We start from the raw sequence: 21796 nt of genomic DNA, 5'->3' as shown, positions 1-21796 counted from the left end.
AAATGTACAGACAAGTCTAAAACTTTAAAGTTTAGATAATCATTGGCTAGCATATAAACCAAGAACCACACAGGAATTTCAATGAACACCAACTAAACCTACATACAGTAGTTCACCCGTTAAATTAAAACGCAATGGTTTTTTCCTCAGGGTTTTGAAGTTGCACTTAGATAACATCTGAAAAGGACAGGCTATCAGACAGTGCCCTATATTCCTAATTTCCTCGTCTCGGCAGCATTGTGAACATTGTCACAGGAGCACAGATTTCATGCTTTGTTACCTTTTTACATAAATGACCACCTACAGAACCTGAGAACACTGTGAAAATGTCCAGACAGTCCTCGCTTCTACACATGCCTGGCTTCACGGACAACACAATCCGGAGCTTTCCTGATATCGCTTATTAGGAAGCCCGAACACCTCTTTTCTGGAATCGTAAGTAAAAATGAATTTTCAAAGTATTTCATTTACTGAGTAATGTCTTCTAAATTATAAACTTCAACACCTAAAATGTAGAATATTGTTACAGTAGTGTAATTGTAATACAAAAGCAAGTGATTATGACATGACATTTTGTGTGTTGCAGAAAAAAATAGTAGCCAGACCACATGCAGTACATTGTAAAGGTAGATGTTTTAAGTCATTGTTTGGGAATTAGCCAGAACCTTTTCTATTTCCAAATAATACACTAAGTCATATTATTTCACAAAATGAGTTATGATTAAAGGAGTTTATTGTTTAAACTACCTGGACATGTGATTAGGTTAAAGGAGAGGCAGTGTGTATTAATAATTCAAAATGCTACATTTATATTTGCCTAATTAACAAAGGGCTCTTCACTGAAGCTGTCAAGTAGAGTGGAGTGTCTGCACGCTATGAAAGTTTCTGCGCCATTAACTTCCTCTCTCTTTAGAAATGTTTAACAGGGAAGAAAACACTTTATAAGTATGCCACGGCTTTGAACAAGATAAACAGCTAAACAAACATTTCCAGACTCCACTCTGCAAGAGCCACTTCACTAGTCACAATGGAACTTCAGACAGCCGTTCTTCTCTTTGATTCTGGTGCGATTCTTCTCCTTAATGAAGAAGAAGGGGGTACAGAAGGGGGTACGGAAGGAGATGATGATGATGATTAATTTTATTTATTTACATCCCAAATACTGCCCACTTCCAGTCCCCCCTCGTAGAGTTCTTCTTCCAATCCCACTCTCCTTCGCCTCTGAGAAGAAACACTCCCAGGATCCCCCTACCCTAGGGCATCAAGTCTCTATAGGATTAGGCCCGTCCTCTCCCACTGAGGCCAGACAAGACAGCTCACTGCTAAATATGTGCCAAGGCCCACAGACCAGCCCATGTATGCTCTTTGGTTGGTGGCTTAGTCTCTGGGAACTCCCAGGGGCCCAGATTAGTTGATACAGTTGGTCTTTCCATGGGGTTGGCATCCCCTTGAGCTCCTTCAGTTCTTTCCCTAACTCTTCTATAGGGGTCTCCAGCCTCTGTCTAATGCTTGCCTGTGAGTATTATCTGGCTCAGTCAGCTGCTGGTAGAGCCTCTCAAAGGACAGCCATGCTAGGCTCCTGTCTGTAAGCACAACATAGCATCAGTAATAGTGTCAGACATTGGTGCTTGACCATAAGATGGATCCCAAGTTGGGACAGCCACTAGGTGGCCATTCTCTCACTCTCTGCTCCATTGCTGTCCCTGCATTTCTTTTACACAGGTGCAATTTTGGGTAGAAATTTTTGTAGGTGTGTTGGTGTCCCCATTCCTTCACTGTGGGTCCTATCTGGCTACTGGATGTAGTCTGTTTACATTTCATGTCTCCAATGTTGGGTATTTCAGCTAAGGTCATCTGAATTGGAAGCATCCCCTATCCCAGGTCTCTGAGACTTTTTAGAGATTCTCCCTACCTCTCACCCCTGACAGCTGCATGGTTCCATTCATTCTCCTGTCCTTTGGGACCTCTTTCCTGTCTCTCTCCATACTTGACCCTGTCCCCCTATTCTCCTTCCCCTCTCCTATTCCTCCCACTGTCTCTCATGACTATTTTGTTCCCCCATCTATATGGAATTTAAGCATCCTGACTTGGGTTTTCCTTCTTGTTTAACTTCTCTGGGTCTGTGGGGCACGTCATGGGTATTCGGTGCTTTATGGCTAATATCCACTTATCAGTGAGTACATACCATGTATGTACTTTGGGGCCTGGATTACCTCACTCAGGATGATATTTTCTAGTTCTATTCATTTGCCTGCAATATTTGTGATGTCCTTGTTTTTAATAATTTAATATTCCACTGTGTAACATATTTCCACATTTTCTGTATCCATTCTTTGGTTGAGGGACATCTGAGTTGCTTCCAGTTTTTATTACGAATAAAGCTGCTATGAACATAGTGGAGCACATGTTCTTGTGGTATGGTGGGGCATCTTTTGGGTATATGTCCAGGAGAAGTATAGTTGAGTCTTCAGGAAGAGCTATTTCTAATTTTATGAGAAACATCCCAATTGATTTCCAGAGTGGTTGTACAAGTTTTCAATCCCTCCAGCAATGGTGAAGTGTGCCGCTTTCTCCACATCCTCACCAGCCTATACTGTTACTTAAGTGTTTGATCTTATCCATTCTGACTGGCTTAAGGTGGAATCTCAAGGTTGTTTTGATTTTCATTTCCATGATAACTAAGAAAGATGAACATTTCTTTAAGTTCATGTTGGACATTTGAGATTCCTCTATTGTGAATTCTCTGTTTGCTCTGTACCCCATTTTTTTGGATATTAGCCCTCTATTGGGTGTGAGGTTAGTAAAGACGTTTTCATGTCTGAAGTTGGCCTTTTTGTCCTATGACAGTATCTTTGGATTCACAGAAGCTTTTCAGTTTCATGAGTTCACATTTATCAATTGTCCATCTTAGTGTCTGAGCCATTGGTGTTCTGTTCAGGACTTTCGTTTTCTGTGTCAATGCATTCAAGGCTATTTCCCATTTTCGTTTCTATTAGATTCAGTGTATCCAGTTTTATGTTGAGGTCCTTGATCTACTTGGAGTTGAGTTTTGTGCAAGGTGATAAATAAGAATGACAGAGTTCATTTTACGATACAAATTGTACCTTAATATTAACACAAAGGAAATCAGTGGTGTCTTAGAAAACAAAGCATTATCCCAGGTTAGTAAGGCAAGGCTATATATGAACAGAGTCATCAGAGATAAGTTAGTCACGCATAGAATAGGCCAGGAGCTACAAACACAAGAGCAGCTTCACAACAGTTCAACTGTTACATGGCTGATTTCCCGCGTGTGTTTGTGTAGGCTGAGCTTTAATGTCCCCCTATAACTAGGACTTGCAAAGTTATACCTTTTTGTAACTTCTCTGCCTACAGGATGCTATTTTCTGTAATGCCCTTAGTGAGAATTGGTGTCCCTTTGCATATTGCTACTAAAAGGAGCTCATTCTGTAATTTATGCCAGCCTGCTGCAGATGAATCTGTATTTAGGGTTGGAAAGGGAGCAGTTTCTTTTTTCTTACTGGTATTCACTCAAAGTTCAGCATCTCCCAGTCATTTATTCTCTATAAAAATGTCTGATACTCAATCCTTCTGCCTCTCTGTTATTAGGCAGCAGATTGATAAGTAGTTGGAAAAAGTTAGTTTCATTCTGGGGTGTTTCTTCACAATGTAGATCGTAGTCAAAACAGACCAAAAGAACCTTGCTACCATGTTTGTAGAAGACTTGCTTAGCTAGCATACTGAAACCTTGTGGTGATCTCTAGGACTAAAAAAACAACCCAAAATAAAAGCCCTACAAAGCAACAAAACAGGGACAACTAGATGCTCATTCATGGACTCTGCTTCAGAAAGAAACAATTGTATATTGAGTTTGTTTCCAGGAAAGTTACATCCTTGGGGCTTTCAGCATCCATGTTTCTTTCAATACAGTACCTGTTCATTTTGTTTGTTCTCTCATTTCCATCGATTTTTCTGCAGACTGCCAGTAAAAAATCCTCTCTAGCATATTTACCTTCCACATTATCATCCATGTCTCTCCCTCCCTTTACTTTTGACTCTGACTTGCTTACCACACTCACACACACACACACACACACACACACACACACACAAACTTTCATACTTCTTTTGTGTTTCTGCAGTAGGTGATTCAAATTTGTCTGTTCCCATGTAAGCCTGAGACAAGGACAAAGTTCTGACAACCCAAATAGAAATATTTATTAATTTTAGAAGAGTTGTGTGTTTAGAGAAAAGAAGATAGGAACATTTATAAATATTAAATTGCCAAATGAACTTATACTGTAAGTCACATATAAAAAATCATTTGGGAATTCCTGGAAGAGTAGCTAGGGCATACATCTTTTTGTTTAACTGAATGAAGAATTCTTATTAAACTAACCTTGTCATAACTCCAATAAGCAAGGGCTTAGCTTGATTAGCCTCTGTCTAAGTAGTTGTTGGCAAATATTAACCCCCTACAAAATAAAGGATTAAAGTTAAGTAGTTTAATTATTATTACTCAGGCAAGATAGAAGGAAAAGTGTTGAGAAAAAAATCACCAGAAAATGAAAGGATTAGTCCATTAGGGTGAGGCTCCCTAAGATGTGGACAGGGAGGACAGCAAGCGAGTCCTAGAGAACGGAGAAATACTTCTTTTGAGGTAGGCAGGTTTGGAATGCTTTCTGGCCATGTGATAAGAAGTCAGAAGAAACTCTGACATCTGTGTACCATTATGTGGCACTGCTTCAAAGGAATAGGACAGCTGAGAACAACATAATTTGGAATAATTTGTGTCATGTCAGATTTCTGGGTTCTGCTCCAGGGTTTACAGCATCATTTCTGGTAAGAGTGAGACTCGGGATATGATTTTTTTTATCAACTTCCAGTAATACCTAGATCCATTAGCATTGACAAAGTAGTTTACAGGACACTAGACACCAGGAGCTGTTCTGACATAAATAGAACATATAGAAGTTTGTTTACTTGAAGGAGCTAGGGCTGGAGATGGTAGAAAGTAGTTTTCTGGTATGCCCACATCACTTACAAGGTGAATCTAAGAGATCTATTACTACTTCAAATTAAATGGCTGTCTACAACACAATATTCATTTTATTTACTATTTTCTTCTTTCAAAACATATTTAGTCATTTTATACACAAACAGAAATGCCTTAAGACTGTATAGGTGAGAGAAAGGGGATAAATCTCCGAGGTACATACAGCCAGCTTGTTTATAGTTATAATTTTAAATGAACATAAGTAGCACTAAATAAAATGGCTTGCTAGTTAATGTTTGACAAATGGCCCTTTGGAAAAATATCCTGATGTGCAGGATTAGCTGATTTCTGTGGTATGAAATACTTCTTCTACACTGGTGGCCTTCACATTGTTAATAGCTTAGTGCCTATCAGAGTTCCTCATACTCTCATGAATAGGTGCTTATGAACGAGTACTGGCTGACTCTGCACTTTCCTGCGCATACTCCTGTGGTGCCATCATTTTCTCAGGGTTGACGGTGAGACTTATGGACTTTTTTCAACAATACACAGAATGCTATTCAGTCATTGTATGCTCTTACATTTTACCATTTCTTTGTTCTTTGTGAAACATTATCATTTAGATATGCTAACATGGCCCATAAACACTTCATTCCAAGTGTTTGTCTACATTTGTATATCAGCGTGCTTTGAAAATTATCCAAGACACTGTGTTTCAAGGGGAAAGATAGTAATGACCATGAAATGAAACATACTAATTAAAATTCTATATTAAAATTCAATGGTGCCAAAATATAGGATGCTATCTAATTCATGTAACATTTTTCTCTTTTGGAAAATAACTTGGTTTGGAGAGTTAGGGGCTTCTGGCTCAATCGTTAAGATACTCTAAATATAGCTGTGCTTGATATTCACTGAGAAGTGGAAGCTGATGTGCTCTGGCAGCCAACAGGTCTGGCAGGAAAATATTTGTATAATTGAATTGTATAATTGAAAGGAGTGGAGAGGCATTGAAGAAGTCTAGCAGAATTTTAAACAGCACCTTAGTAACCCAAAGATCTTTCCAGGTTGGAGGGAAGAGTATGAGGCAGATTGGACTCACAGCTGAAGCTCTCTCTGTGTGTGGTGATTTTGTTACCAGGAGCCCTCTCTAAGCTGCAACTAGGCCTCTGGCTTTCTGCTCTCTATCCCACTTTCTCTTTGAGGAGCAGTTTGTTATAGTCAATTTGTTTTGTTTTGTTTCTGAAAATATTATTTTCATAAGATTTTAGATAATTGGAGTGTTATTAGATTGTTCATTTAATGAGCAATTCCCCCACCCTCATGTGGATTAATTGATTTACTGATTACACATGCTAGGCATCTGGATTACATATTAGTCTGGACACAGTTGTGTTCCCCACTCATGTGTTGAAGTTCCAGTGTGACTGTATTTGGAATTAGGGCCTATCAGAAAATGAGTAAAGTTACTGTTCTAGTAAGTGTTGGACAATAATCTGACAGGACTAATGATTCAATGAGATTAAGAAGAAATATTTATGATGATCATTTCCCCACCCTCCCTGCCCCTTCCTTTGTTCCAGAGGAGAGGCTGTGTGGAGTCATAACAAGAAGAGTGAACATCTGCAAACAACAGAGATCCTTCTTAAGAACCTATGTTCCTAAATTTTATTGCTAAAGTTACCCTGCCTACAGTATTTTACTGTGGGAATCCAAGCAGAATAATTAAAGCCAATACCATGTATCAGTCAACTTTCTGTTGCTATAATAAAACAGCTTGGAAAATCAGCTAAATCAAAGACATTTTCATTTGGGTTTAACGTTTTTAGAGGCCTTAGACGGTATTCTTTTAAACCTGTTTTTACTAAGACCACAGTAAGATAGAATATGATGTCAGAACACAGGAGGTGAAACTCCACCATTCTCCTCATGGCAATGGGAAGCACAGGGAGAGGGAATGCTGGAGACGAAGTCTCTTGTTCAAGCATACATTCCCAAATCCTTCCTTCCTCCAAGACAACTTTAACTACTCAAAGTTACCCTTTCTTTGCCACAGTAGCCCATGAAGTTATGAATCTACAAATGGATTGGTTCATTCATGACTTTAGAGACTATTTATTCATTTACCTTCCCCAGGCTTCATTGCTGAACACATTTGCAATGGAGACCAAATCATGATCTTTTGTGTAATATATAACATTTGAACATTAATTTATATACTATGAAAGTGATAGTGCCTGGATTTGATTCCATTTCATTCTCAGTAAAGAGTTCAACATCTTGTAAGAATACTTCACAAATGAAACATTGAAAGTATAATTTCTGCACATTTCCATTAGACACTTATTTCCTGAAAGTGAATTCTTTACCTGTGCTGTTTTACATCCTTTTCCATGAAGTTACTGTTTCTCTTAGCCTATTAATGCTGATGTAACAGAATAACTGAAGGTCAGGAACCTCTGAAGAATCAATATTAATGCCTTAGAATTCCAAGGACGGTTAAGTCTATGACAAAATCTCTGGCTTGTTTTACAACATCATAAGGTGCTGGTTTTTCTCTCCCAAGATGGTATATTAATTTTGTGTTTTTCAAAGGAGATAACCAGGTTTTCTTAAGGCTAAAGATTTAAAGACTGAAAACAAAAGCTATACTCCTTTTAAAAACAAATTTTATAAACGTATTAATCTGTTCATGAGAATGGAGGAGGTTACCCATTGTCCTCCATAGGACTTCACTCCTAGCGTGGTAGTATGGTAGCTTTGCAGAACTGAAGACTAGTTTGTCCTCCTTCCCTCTCCCCCTCTCCTCTTCCTCTTCCTCTTCCTCTTCCTCTTCCTCTTCCTCTTCCTCTTCCTCTTCCTCTTCCTCTTCCTCCTCCTCTCTTCTTCTTCTTCTTCTTCTTCTTCTTCTTCTTCTTCTTCTTCTTCTTCTTCTTCTTCTTCTTCTTCTTCTTCTCCTCTTTTTCCTCCTCCCTGTCTCTCTTTCTCTCTTTTTCAATTTATTACTCTCTTATCATGGCTACAGTGTCCCCTCCCTCCATTCCTTCCTCATTCCTATCTTCCCTTTCTTTCAGATCCTCTCTTTCAGATCCATTCCTCCTCTGTTTCCCTTCAGAAAAAGGGTAGATCTCCCAGGGACACCAACCAGAGATGGCATATCAAATTGCAATAAGACTAGGTACTTCCCCTCATAGTAAGGCTAGAGAAAGCAACCCAATAGGAATAAAAGTGGCCCCAATGCAGGCAAGAGTCAGAGGTAACCCCTGCTCCCAATGTTAGAAGTCCCATATGAAGACCAAGCTACACAACATACATGCAGAAGGTCTAGGTGAGTCCTATACATGTTCTTTGGTTGACAGTTCAGTCTCTGTGAACCCCTACAGGCTCAGGTTGATTGATTCTGTGGGTTTTCTTGTAGTGTCTTTTAATCTTCTGGCTCCTACAATCCTTCACACTCTTCTACAGAATTCACTGAGCTCCACCTAAAGTTTGACTGTAAGTCTCTGTGTCTCTTTCCATCAGTTGCTGGGTAAGTCCTCTCTGATGGTGGTTGTGGTAGACTCTAGTCTGCAAGTGTATCAGAGTATCATTAGGAATCATTTCATGTGTGTGTGTGTGTGTGTGTGTGTGTGTGTGTGTGTGTGTGTGTGTGTGTGTATTTGGTTCTATCCTATTTTTCTGGGCTGGCCAGCCTTTGGCTCCTGGTACTCCAGGTACTATCAGTGGTGAGCTCCCTCTAATGGGAAAGGTCTTATGTTGGAGCTTTCATTGGTTGGACAGTCCCACAATTTCTGTGCCACCTTTACCTGAGCACATCTTGCCAGCAGAACAAATTGTAGGTAGAATATTTTGTGTGGGTTAGTGTTGTAATTGCTCCACTGAAAGTCTTGAGTAGTTACAGAAGATAGCAGGTTCAGGCTCCATATCTCCCAGTACTAGGAATCTTAGCTAAGGTGCCCATTGCAAAATAGAAACCTTCCATTGCACCAGGTTTCTATTTTGACCCTGAAATGCCACACAGTCTCAGTCTTCTTTCCCAGTACTCTCTCCCTTTATACTCTTCACCTGATCCCTCTTTTCCTTCCCCACAGGCCCTCAGTCCACTTATGAAATGTGTTCTATTTCTCCTTTCCAGGGACATTCATGCATCCTTCCCTTAGCTCTTCTTGTTATTTAACCTTTCTGTGTCTGTCGATTGTAGCATGATTTTGCTTTACTTTATAGCTGATATACACTTAAAACTGAATACATAGCCTATTTGTCTTACTGGATCTGGGTTACCTCATTCAGAGTGATTTTTTTTTTAAGTTCCATCCATTTCCCGGCAAATTTTTGATGTTATTTTTTAAATAGCTAAATAATACTCCATTGTGTAAATGTACCACATTTTCTTTATCCATTCTATGGTTGAGGACATTTCTAGTTTCTGGCTACTATGAACAAAGCTGATCAAATGTTCTTGTGATGGAATAGAATGTCCTTTGGGTATATGCCCAGAAATGGTCTAGTATGGTTTTGAGGTAGATCGATTCCCAATTCTGAGAAACCACCATATTGACTTCTATCTTAGTTTGGGTTTTACTTCTGTGAAAAGACACGATTACCAAGACAACTCTTTTAAAGGACAACATATAATTAGGGTGGACTTATAGACTCAGAGGTTCAGTCCATTATCATCATGGCAGGAAGCACAGCATTATCCACGTAGGCTCAATGGCACGGTTGGAGCTGAGAGTTCTGCATTTCATCCAAAGGAAGCCAGGAGCAGACTGTCCTCAGGCAGTAGGAGAAGCATCTCAAAGCCCGCCCCCACATCAACACACTTCCACCAACAAGGTCAGACATCCTCCAACAAGGTCATACCTCCTAATAGTGCCACTAATGGCCTAAGCATATGCAAGCCACTATAATTTCCAAAGTCACTATGGAATCTAGTTTTCTGTACACATTATTTCAGTATGTATTCATATTATATTATTGCTTATGCATATAATTTTCAAGGTTAAAGGAATGAAAGGACAATATTTGAATAAGATTATTAGTATTTAAAATTATCTCATTTGACTACAATCTTTAGCCACAGTGAACCCCTGTTACTAATAGGGATATATTTCATATGTTAAAGAAAGAAAATATTTAAGAACCATTTGTTGTAACAGTTGATTTCCCTATTTTGATCAATGATGAGTCTATGTTAAACTTTGGTCTATATGTCCTACCAACCTTATGACAATTGCAGTATGATCTGCAAGACAATCCTTAGTGCAACAAACTGAAGTCTTAATTTGAAGAATTACTAGGCCACAGTAGTGTGCTCTAGTTTGCTTTCTATTGCTGTGATAAACACTGTTTTAGTCAATGTCCTGTTGCTGTGAAGAGACACCATGAACAAGGGAAGATTTATGAAGGAGAGCATTTAATTAAGGTAAGTTTATAATTCAGAGCTTTAGTCCATCATTGCCATGGTGGAAAGAGTGCCATTGTTCAGGCAGACATGGTGCTGGAGATGTGTTCTGCATCTGGGTCAGAAGGCAGCATGGAGGCAGAGAGACTGACACTGGGGCTGGCTTAGCTTTTGAAAACCTCAAGGCCCATCCCTATAATTGTTACTTTTATTTGCTCAGTTGAAGTGTCAAGATGAGAGTGGTATGCAAGCTATGCAAATACACCATTTGAGCTGAGCACAGAATATTCCTTCTTTCTTCTATTTCTAGGCATAGGTCTGAAAGCTTCTAGCCTCTGTACAATCTAATCTTCCAAGATGACTATTTCAATTCAGCTTCTCTCAGCTTCTGACTGAATTGCTTTGCCTAGCCTCATACTAACTTTGGCAATATGTTCTAATCTTCTGGCTCCTTTTCATTGTCTAGCTAGTTTTGCCTTGTATCTAGCTTGTTCTTTCTGTAAACTGTGTCTATAAAATGGTCCCTGTAAAACTGCCACACACACACACACACACACACACACACACACACACACACACACACCACCTACCACCCATACTACCACTGTTGTCTCTATCTAGGTGTTCTTAAATAGCCTTTCTTCCATGTGCTGCTCTCAGGTGCGTTGGGCATATCACATGTCAGATCTTTTTCTGATTCATCACTTTGTCAGCCTTTCAATTAGACATCACTATCCAAGAAGGACACTTCCTTCTGCAAATTATCCTTAGAGATTAAAAGTGTGCACTTAGATAAGGGCATATCTATGTTCGAGCCAGATCATATTGTAATCTTCCACATGTTGACATTCTTGCTGGATAAATGTTGCTCAATTAAATTTCCTCTACATACCCCTAATGACAAACTTCCTCCAAGTAGGACACACTTCCTCCAAGTAGGACACACCTAATCCTTTCAAACAATAACACTCAATTTGGAGTCCATGAAGACCATTTCCATTCAAATCACCACAAACACAATAACCAAAACAACTTGGGGAGGAAAGTGTTATTTGGCTTACAGATTATAGTTCATTAACGAGGGAAGCCATGTGAGAGCCTCAAGGCAAGAGTACTAAGCAAAAACTACAGAAGAACAGTGCTTTTTGTTTGCTTCTTCTAGCTTGCTCATGTACTTTTCTTGGGTAGCTGAAAACATGCCTTTTAAAGATGACATTGTCCACAGTGTGTTGGAATTTATACATCAATTAGTAATTAAGATAATGATTCACAAAACACCAACAGCCAATCAGATCTGAGCAATTCTTAGTTGGGGTTCCTTCTTTTCTCACTCTAGATTCATGTGGCATCAATAGTTCACACTAAGTATAATAAAGTTCATCAGAAAAAGAGCAAATAGTAAAACAACCTTTGGGGCTGGAGGGATGACTGAGTGGTTAAGAACATATTCTGCTCTTCTAGAGGACTTGAGTTTAGGTTCTGGTATCCATGTCATGCAGTTTACAATGAACTCCATGGAATTCAAAATACTCTTCTGGCCTCCATGAGCAACTCTATTCATACCTATACACATATAGATACAATGAAAAATATCACTGAAATCTGGGCAGTGTGCATGTGAATGCACTTTTTCTGTCACCTAAGACCATGGTGATGTCTAGGTCCTTGCTGCTGCCAAGGGCCAATCTAGGTCTGTGGTCCAACTGCAGCCAGGAAGTCATGATGATGTCTTTGGCCTGTATTTCCACTGGTTGCAGTGCTAAAGTTTATGGTCTAGGCTGCAGCCTGAGGTCATCTTGATACTGCCCAGGGGCTATATAGATACAGGTGGTCTTCACTGTCATCTGGGGACTTGGTGATGTCTGGGACCATGTTACAGGCAAGGGCCATGTCTGGGTCCATGGTCGTTCTACAGCTGGGGTCTGTGTTGATGTTCATGACCCATATTAGTACTCAATGCCATGTATAGACATCACTGTATCTACAGCACACACTCTGTGATGCTATCTAAAGCCAGGTTGAGGGTCTACTGAAACCAGAATCCATGTTTGTAGTCTGTGGTATCTCCCAAAATGATATTCAGGCCCATGATCCCACTGGCTGTGATACCTATGACTGTAGCTCCACAGTTGAGAAAGAGGGGGATGGAAGACTTCTGCTACAACCCCTACCCTACCTCACCAAAAATGTAGCAGCATAGATAGGAGCCACCAAAGAGAACTCTTAAAAGGTGCGATGGGGATGCTGAAGTACGGATCTTCACAATTGATTGTTTCTGCCAGGGGTGTAGGAGGGTACAGACTCAGTTCTACTTAAGGGGCAGGCCACTGAGAGTATATATACAGCACAAATTGGACTTGCTTTTCTTTTTAAAAATTCTTATTTTACTATTATTATTATTACTATTATTTTGGGTGAGGAAGTCACAGATGTAGGAGGGTACACATGGAAGGAATGGTGAATGAGTGTTATTGGTGTAGGTGAAAGTCTCAGAGAATCAATAAAAATGTTATGTTAAAAATATTATTAAAGCTTTATCATAGTGAGAATGTTCAGATGCATGTTGGTGAAAAGATTGTATTTTAAATTAAAGAGAATCTATATCAAAGTATTTCAACATTGAGATATAAGTATTTTGAGGTGACATTCTGTTATCCAATTATCTGTTGTAAATGTATTTTCTCATCCAAAAATTTACAATACACTTTAAAAAAACATTCTCATGCCTTTAGCAGATTTTGTCTATATTTCTATACATGAAATAGGCATAATAAAGTGTGATAGTGAGAATTAGGAAGGGGAAGTAATTGTTCTGCTCTCTGGGAATGAGGTGGTTCATGGACCTGTACATTAAATTGACTCTGGGAGATCAGTTTGCTTAGAGGGAAATGTTACACTCTGGTTACACTGATTTATGGTAGGAGCTGTCTGCTTAATCACTCTCTAATGCATTCCATTAGAGATCTTGAGATCTGTGGTCATTGTGGCTAATGTTCCCATTGGAAGAGAAATAGTTGATTTCTGAGCATGAACAATGATGGTTCTGCCCAGTTTCACCAGTTTACTCCTCTGTAGCTTTTCATGGAGGCCCCTCACCATTTCTGACAGCTCATGGTTGTGATATCATGCAAAGTCTAGCTCCTTTCCAAGGGATAAGGGGCTGAGGCCTTTCTTCCTTTGATTTTAGATACATTCATCTACATAGACTCAATCTTACCTTTTCTTTATTCCTTTCATATCAGTCTTATCATTAATTAAAATTTCATATGACATATTTATGTAGTAGAATGGAATATTTTAATGCTTGCTCATATCATCCTATCTTCCATTGCAAGCACAATTCATTTGTGGTTAAAACATATACTTTTTAAATTACAAAATTCAGTACTTTGCTTTTATCTATAGGTACCCGAGCATAGAATAAAATGCATAAGCATATTTCTTTTCCCTAACTGTGATTTTGTTTTGAATGATACAGAGCCCCTCTGTGAATTGCTGGCTGTTATTCTCAGCTTCTGTTAACCACCATTCTACTGTTAATTTCAATGATGTCAGTTTTGAGAATTCACAGATGAGTTGTCATTCTGGGGCTGGTTAACTTTACTCAGTGAACTCAGTTCCATCCATATTATTGCAAGCAATAGGATTTTCTTTTTTAAAGCTGAGTCATGGTGAACTGGATGCTACATAGTTTCATTTATCCCTTCATCAGTTATTAGATACCTAGGCTGCTTGTGGTTCTTGTCTATTGTTTTAAATACAGCAATGAACAGTTATGCAGATTTGACTTTGGTATGCTGATTTCATTTTGCTTGGGCATATGTGCAGTGTTATATTTGCTGGAATATAAGGTAATCCTATTCTTTAAATTGTTCACTAACCTCAGTACTGTTTTCTTAATCCCACTAATGGTATGCCAGGGGTTCCTTTTACCACATCCCCACCAGCACCTTTCTTTCATCTTTTTATATACAAAGACTCTAACTGGAGTGATTTGATAACTCAGTATGGTTTTGATTTGCATTTTAAACTGTTATTGATGTTAGACATTTTTTCGTATGTATATATGACTGTGACTTCTTTTTGGGAAATGTCTATTTTGACCCATTATTCATTGTTTCATCTGATTTATTTTTAAGTATTGAGCTTTTTCTTATTTTCCTTACAAATACCCTTATTGCATTCTGGGTATCAATCCCATGTCAAGTGTATGGTTTACAATTATTTTCTCCCATTCTGTAACTCTTCTAGATTTCCGGGAACACAAAGGATGGCTTTGGCGGTCAACAATGTCCTTCCTGTGCATGCTATATTTGTGTTCTTCCTGTTCCTCTTCCTTTGGGAGCTTGACTCTTTCTGACCTCTGTCTTGTGCATCATTTTGAACTTTGAACATTTTTGCTCACTTCCTTTTTTAGCAGTTGTGCACATTCGCCCAATAGTGTTTATCCTGATAGAATTAAGATTCTGTCTTTCATTTTATCTCCGTGTGAAGAAAATTAATTATGGGTTAATTAATAAAAGTTCAAGTTACTAAAGTTATAATTTCAAAACCTAATTTTTAAAAGACTAACTTCTTGTTTTTATCTTATACATACTAGCAATTTTTTTGTCTATCCAATTTATCAGTAATTGTTAAATGATTTTTACAATAATACTTGGCATAGTTTAAAACTTAGTTTATTATTAAAAATCAAATAGATACAGCTGAATTTATAAATAGAATACAGTCAAATATTTTTCATTTAAATGTTGACATTTTTCAAAGGAAAATCATATTCAAGATAAAAATATCACTTTCTGAAGAATATACTATTTCAATTAATATGACAAATATAAAAATTCCAGTCTTCATAGTATTTACATAGAATAACATTAATTTAATTGAGCTCTGTCCTCTGAAACCTCATTTCAAGAGAACACAAACTTTTTTTTAGGCTCTAGCTAGCCTGTCCCTGAAACTTCAAGCATATAAATAAATATGGATATTACATAATTCAAATTCCTTCTTTACTTACTGCACACCATTGTTTCTTTTTTGTTGGTTTCTAATAGTTGCCTTTATGATTTATCCAACACTGATAATCATCTTCAATAGGAAACTTAATGTGACAATTTTTCTTTACCCAAATGGCTTCTCTTGATGAAGAGGTCCCTGAGTGGTGATGATAAACAGAGGCGGAGAAGGTAGAGCACATCACAGACAGAAGATGGGCTTGTGTATCTGCTGTCCCTGGATCTCCTTGTCCATCTTCCTACTGTGGATGCATTGAATAAATCTCCCTAGAAAAGAATGTCACAGGTAATCAACACACAGTAAATATCTTCTTTCATAGGCAAAGGTAGAATTTTAAAATGCAAGGTATTTACACTGCGGCACACCATATGGATACAATTACATATTTGATTATATTTGCTACCATGAAAGCTACTTGTGTACTAGTAAGTATAAACTGCCACTGAAGGGGAGTCTGTCCTTTCATTTGTGGGGCCAGAATTCTTTGAAATTGATCGTAGCCCAATGTTAGTTTTCATCAAAATTGTTTTGCCAAATAGATGTGTTTTGTTTTTCTTCACTTGGCTTCTATTTCTGCAAATACCAGAACAAGTGCCTTTTCTCTCCTACAGGAGCCATATCACTGGCATACTGAAAAACATATAGACTTCAAAAACTGTATGTTTTCTTAATTTAATTCAGTGGAAATATTCTTCATTGTTTTTCTGAAACATATATTCCTTTAAAATGTTTCATTACAGGCTTATGATTGACCACTTGGGTTGTCCACTGTGGAGGCTTGCCCTCAGAGAAGACTGTTTCATCTTCTCTTAGAAGCAGTGCGTATGAGTACCCCATCAGTGGTTCTCTGTATTATAACCAATTGTGAATCTTACTGATGGCCCCCAATTCACTACAAAAATCAAGCTTCTCTGAAGAGGGATGAAAGCTAGACTTACTTGCAAACGTAAGTATTTTATCAAATGTAGTTAGGAATTACATTGGCTTAGGAAAGGGGTCGAATATTAGTAGTAGTAGCAATAATAGTAGTAGTAATGATTAAGAGGTTGTGAATATTAGAGGAAGTATGAAAGACAAGGGGGAGCTGAAGGTGAAGAGGATTAAGTCAAAATTATATAAATACAGTGTTCATTTATAAAAATCTCAAGATGTAAAAAATGACAGATAAGCAACAGGTTATTCATACAATGAATGAACTACTTCACACACTCAATAACATCTACAAATTTGAAAACTATACTGAAAAAAAAAAAAGAGATGTCCTAATAAAAGCACCCTTGTTATATCCTTCCTACAAACACTGCCTGCCTGCTGCTGAAAACCTCTGAAACCCAGGAGAAATAAATATCCCCTCTCATAAGTTATGTCAGGTATTTTATAACAGCAAAAAAATCAAAATAAAACAAATCAATAGGAAAACAAACAAACAAACAAACAAAACATCCACCATGTTGTAGGAAACGTGAACAAATGATTGCCTTTATAATTTTTAGGTAAATTAGTTTCCATTTAGAGAGAGAGGGTGACTATTATTCTTGGTCCTAACTCAAATTATACCTGTGGTTAATTTATCAACCCATAATACTAAATATAATCACATTATCTCATTACCCTTGGAATGTTATTCTCTGTTCTCTGTCCCTCTAATAAACATAGAGATATAGACTATCTCCACTGAGGCTCCTGCAATAATAGTTTGGTGGCTAGCATAGCTGAGGGAGAGTTAAATGAAGTGGCAGAACTAAGCCTCAGGCCAAGAATGAGAGCACAGGTCTTAATAATCCTGCTTCTGGGTTGATTTCCTATTTGGGTTTATTCATGATTTTGTTTTCTATACCTATATTCATATGCTCTTCCTAGACAACCACGTTTCTTAAAAACATTGACCTTAGTACCACTAACTTATTGGCAAGCTTTTTTCTCCCTATAATTGAAAAGTCTTTCTGTAAAGATTTAATAAAATATATGTAGTTAAGCATAGCTTCCTGAGTATAGATTGTTTGGAATATATTTAAAATGTTATTAAATACCTGTGCAATACAGGTTGAAGTCAAAGTATACTTGCTTATGCTATACTATTTTTTCAGAGCTAATGAGATCTTATTTATTTTACTTTTTTTATTAGATATTTTCTTTATTTACATTTCAAATGTTATCCCCTTTCCTAGTTACCCCTCCAAACATCCCCTATCCTCTCCCCCTCCCCCTGCTCCCCAACCCACCCACTCCCACTTCCTGGCTCAGGTATTCCCATACACTGTGGCATAGAACCTTCACAGGATCTAGGGCCTCTCCTCTCATTGATGACCAACTAGGCCATCCTCAGTTACATATGCAGCTAGAGCCATGAGTCTCTCTATGTTTTTTCTTTGAGTGGTGGTTTAGTCCCTGGGAGCTCTGGGGTTACTGGTTAGTCCACATTGTTGTTCCTCCTAGGAGGCTACAAACCCCTTCAGCTCCTTGGGTACTTTCTCTAGTCCCTTCATTGGGGACTTTGTGCTCTGTCTAATGGATGACTGTGAGCATCCACTTCTGTATTTGCCAGGCACTGGCAGAGCCTCTCAGGAGACAACTATATCAGGCTCCTGTCAGCAAGCTCTTGTTGGCATCTACAATAATGTCTGGGTTTGGTGGTTGTTTACGGAATGGATCTCCAGGTGGGGCAGTCTCTGGATGGTCATGCCTTCAGTCTCTGCTCTGAACTTTGTCTCTGTAACTCCTTCAATGGGTATTTTTCCCCCTTCTAAGAAGGATCGAAGTGTCCACACTTTGGTCTTCCTTCTTCTTGAGTTTCATGTGTTTTGCAAATTGTATCTTGGGTATTCTGAGATTCTGGGCTAATATCCACTTATCAGTGAGTGCATATCATGTGTGTTCTTTTGTGACTGGGTTACCTCACTCAGGATGATATCCTCCAGATCCATCCATTTGTCTAAGAATTTCATGTAATCATTTTTTTTCAATAGCTAAGTAGTACTCCATTGTGTAAATGTACCACATTTTCTGTATCCATTCCTCTGTTGAGGGGCATCTGAGTTCTTTCCAGCTTCTTGCTATTATAAATAAGCTTGCTATGAACATAGTGGAGAATGTGTTCTTAATACAAGTTGGAGCATCTCCTGGGTATGTGCCCAGGAGTGGTATTGTTGGATCTTCCAGTAGAACTATGTCCAATTTTCTGAGGAACCGCCAGACTGATTTCCAGCTTGCAATCCCGCCAGCAGTGGAGGAGTGTTCATTCCTCTTTCTTTACATCCTTGCCAGCATCTGCTGTCACCTGAGTTTTTGATCTTAGCCATTCTATACTACTTTTGATGTATTTAAAAGCAGTTTATTACACAATTAATATGATGTTTTCAGTCCAACACAGATTCCCTTAATCCACAGGAGTAGATGTGAATCACTGCTAAAGCATTGCTAAGTAGTCTTAATGACTAATTAAGTGCTGCTTCTGTGACTGCTGTATGTGTGTGTGTGTGTGTGTGTGTGTGTGTGTGTGTGTGTGTGTGTGTGTGTGTGTGTGAGTGTGTGTGTAGGTTAGTAAGTAAGATAAATAGGTAGGTAATTACTTTTCTTTCTCTTTTCAGACCTTCGACTGGATCCATGGAACAAAATACAGATTTCCAAAAGAAAAACATACAAATTTGTGAACTATAAATGTTATATGACGAAGATTACTTTATAAGGTCTCAACGATCAAGATAAATGTGGGACTTGAGTGTTTCATAGGTTTGATGCTGGCTGTAGGGCTGTGGAGAAGTATGAGAAGACAAGGGAGAGTTGAGCTAAGACTCATCCCTTCAGTTGTTCTTAGCATCCTTCAGTCATCCCCAACAAGAATGTCCTTTTCATGAAGGGTGAGGAGAGCACCTTTTATATGAAGATTTCATGATCTTCTTCAGAGAATGTCAGAAAGTCTTGCTTGTACCTGTTTTTTTTTTCTCTCAAATCCTTTCAGCTTTAAATATTCAGTACCCCAGGGTGACACACACACACACACACACACACACACACACACACGTTGTCTTGATCTTGAACATCTCTTACCTGCCATGATGAAATATACTCTCACAGTGCTTCACAACATAGGTGACCACTCCCTGCTAGAATATTCAGTCAAAATCTGCTATCCTAGCCTTAGTGCAGCCTGAGTTTAACATCAAACATCTATTTTATTTAACCACCTAAGTGATAATCAAACCTAACATTTCATGTATCCTGCGACAGAAGCCCAGGGAAGACACATTTGACATTTGCTGTCATTAAGCATTTTCAGTTTTATTTTTCCTGATGCAGATGAATGAAGTGGGAGGAAGTTCAGTCCTGAATATTACAGCTTTAAAAGAAGTCACCATTACTTTTGATTGCTTAGAAATTGTAGCAGCAAAGAGACCACCTATGAGGAAAATAGAGATAATTACAAACAACAATTGCTGCTGTCAACTGCGGCACTCATAACTCAGCCTCAGCGTGAAAAGCTTGTAACTAACACATCAGATATTCATCTCCTCTGTATCACCATTTTAGACTTGGAAACTAGACTATAGCAAAGCCAAAGGTAATAGCAGGAAAGGTTGGCATTGATGTCTTTGGTTTAGACTGCATGAGAAGTTTCTAATTACTCAAAATCAAAGCCCAAATGTTCAACTCTGCAGAAAAAAAAAATGTATTATGTTAAGGTTATGTATCAATCACCATGGCAATTTTTTTCCTGTACCTCAGCATTTCCTATAGATGGCACTTGAATCATTTTGTTTATTTTGCTCAGCTGTATAAGGAATAGCACTTCACCGCTGATAACATGCCTTGAATTGCCAATTCTAAAGCCATTTAAGAGAAACTTCATAGCTCCTAGATAGAAGTATGTGTCTTTCAGTAGCCCAGCAGTCAATTATATTGGACACTTCTATAGTAAAGTAATTGTGACTTACTTATGAAGACTCACTTTTTGAAACAGTTATTTATTTCACTTCCTGTGAAGCATTTTTAAAAGCATATTTAATATTGGGGCTTTTTAGTAAATGTCATTTTCCTTTCTTATTTATTTTGCTTTAATGTATCACATGTCCACACAATAAGCAGCCACCAAGACAAATCAAGTCATATAAAAAGGAAAGTGTATATTTTAGGTATAATGGATTAATCTGATAAAATCAAAATACTTTAATAAAAAATTCTTTTTATTATTAAATGACTTTTTTTTTAATAATGCAGATTTAGATAATATGCTTACTGCTTTTTTGGTGTCTTTGATTTGTAGCCTGGTAACACAAATTCCACAAGTCTGATGTGTCGATTGACATACAGAAATAAACTGCCTTGTTTATTTAATCAAGGATTTAATTATGGGACACTAAAACATTTTGGAAAACTTAACAAGTTTGGAAGTGACTGAGTGTTGCTTTCTGGGATGCACTTCCCAATGTCTTAGCAAGGAGCTTGCAAGGAGATGCATAGGGGTGTACTCTATTTAGCAATCCAGAACAAAGTGTTTTGAAGGACATAAGTTGAGGAGAGGGGAAGAATACTAAGGCAATTCTAGAAGCTCTCTGTTTCTCATAGAATTATGGGAGAGTGACGATTAATCCTAGGTGGTTGGTCATGCCTGTGGTAGAAATGGTTAACTTTTCCATCAGCCTGGGTGTGAAAGGTAATGGCAGCAAGAAAGCTGTTTGCACATGTTCTTCTTCTGTCTTCTGTCTGAGTCAGTTTATCAATCAAACTGGGTAACATTTAATAACTATAAATGCAAGTTTCAAATCATTATTTTATGTGACATTTTAAGTGATCTGACCATCAGCTCTGAAAGTAGAAAGAGTAACCTTTGTTAAAGCTAGCTCATATTTAGAAAGCATCAAATGTTTTTTTTCATTTGATTCCAAAAATTATCATAAAATCAGGACAGTTTTCCAGAGAAAAATGTGCATAGTTAATATTCACTAAAGTTATTCAAGGTCACTTATGACCAACAAAGTACAAATTGAAATTACTAATAAATATTTTCACCTCTCCAACAACTGAGAAAACAATACGCTTGATTTTTTCAAGGGCATGTGTTGGTTGAAAGGCAACTCTTGTGTACTATGGTTAACATCATAATTTGTTATGCCCTTTCTGAATGACATTTTGGCACTAGAAATTTATTCTGAAGGTAGAAGATAAAATAGATAAAAACAACTCTGTGCATATGAATGAATGTTAGTACAGAGTTATTTAATTTTAGAGGTATCATTTGTCTGGGCAAATGTGATTTGAAACAGTCATCGTGATATATGAGTACATTTTGTATATTAAGATCTCAGAAAGATAAACAAAAGATAAAGTAAGCCTAGAATGAAAGCTTCTCTAGTCATCTGTTCTCACCTGCCACGGTTCAGATG

At 37.9% G+C, this 21796-nt stretch overlaps 1 long non-coding RNA gene across 3 annotated transcripts in view; it reads left to right on the top strand.

Annotated features, from left to right (window-relative positions):
* Positions 1 to 20578, top strand: part of Gm34699 — a 40450-nt gene extending 19872 nt beyond the window's left edge. For 2 of the 3 annotated variants that reach the window (XR_382712.2, XR_873713.1), the window contains exons 4-7: positions 307 to 435; positions 15549 to 15701; positions 16157 to 16362; positions 19004 to 20578. This is a non-coding gene — a long non-coding RNA (predicted gene, 34699). Of the gene's footprint in view, positions 1 to 306; positions 436 to 913; positions 1065 to 15548; positions 15702 to 16156; positions 16363 to 19003 lie in introns of all 3 variants that reach the window. The other variant, XR_382713.2, reaches the window with a different exon arrangement.
* The last annotated feature ends 1218 nt before the right edge of the window (positions 20579 to 21796 follow it).

This window comes from Mus musculus, chromosome 13, assembly GCF_000001635.26.
Source record: "Mus musculus strain C57BL/6J chromosome 13, GRCm38.p6 C57BL/6J".
In the NCBI taxonomy this organism is placed as follows: Eukaryota; Metazoa; Chordata; class Mammalia; order Rodentia; family Muridae; genus Mus; species Mus musculus.
This window is presented reverse-complemented; position numbering and strand designations above follow the sequence as displayed.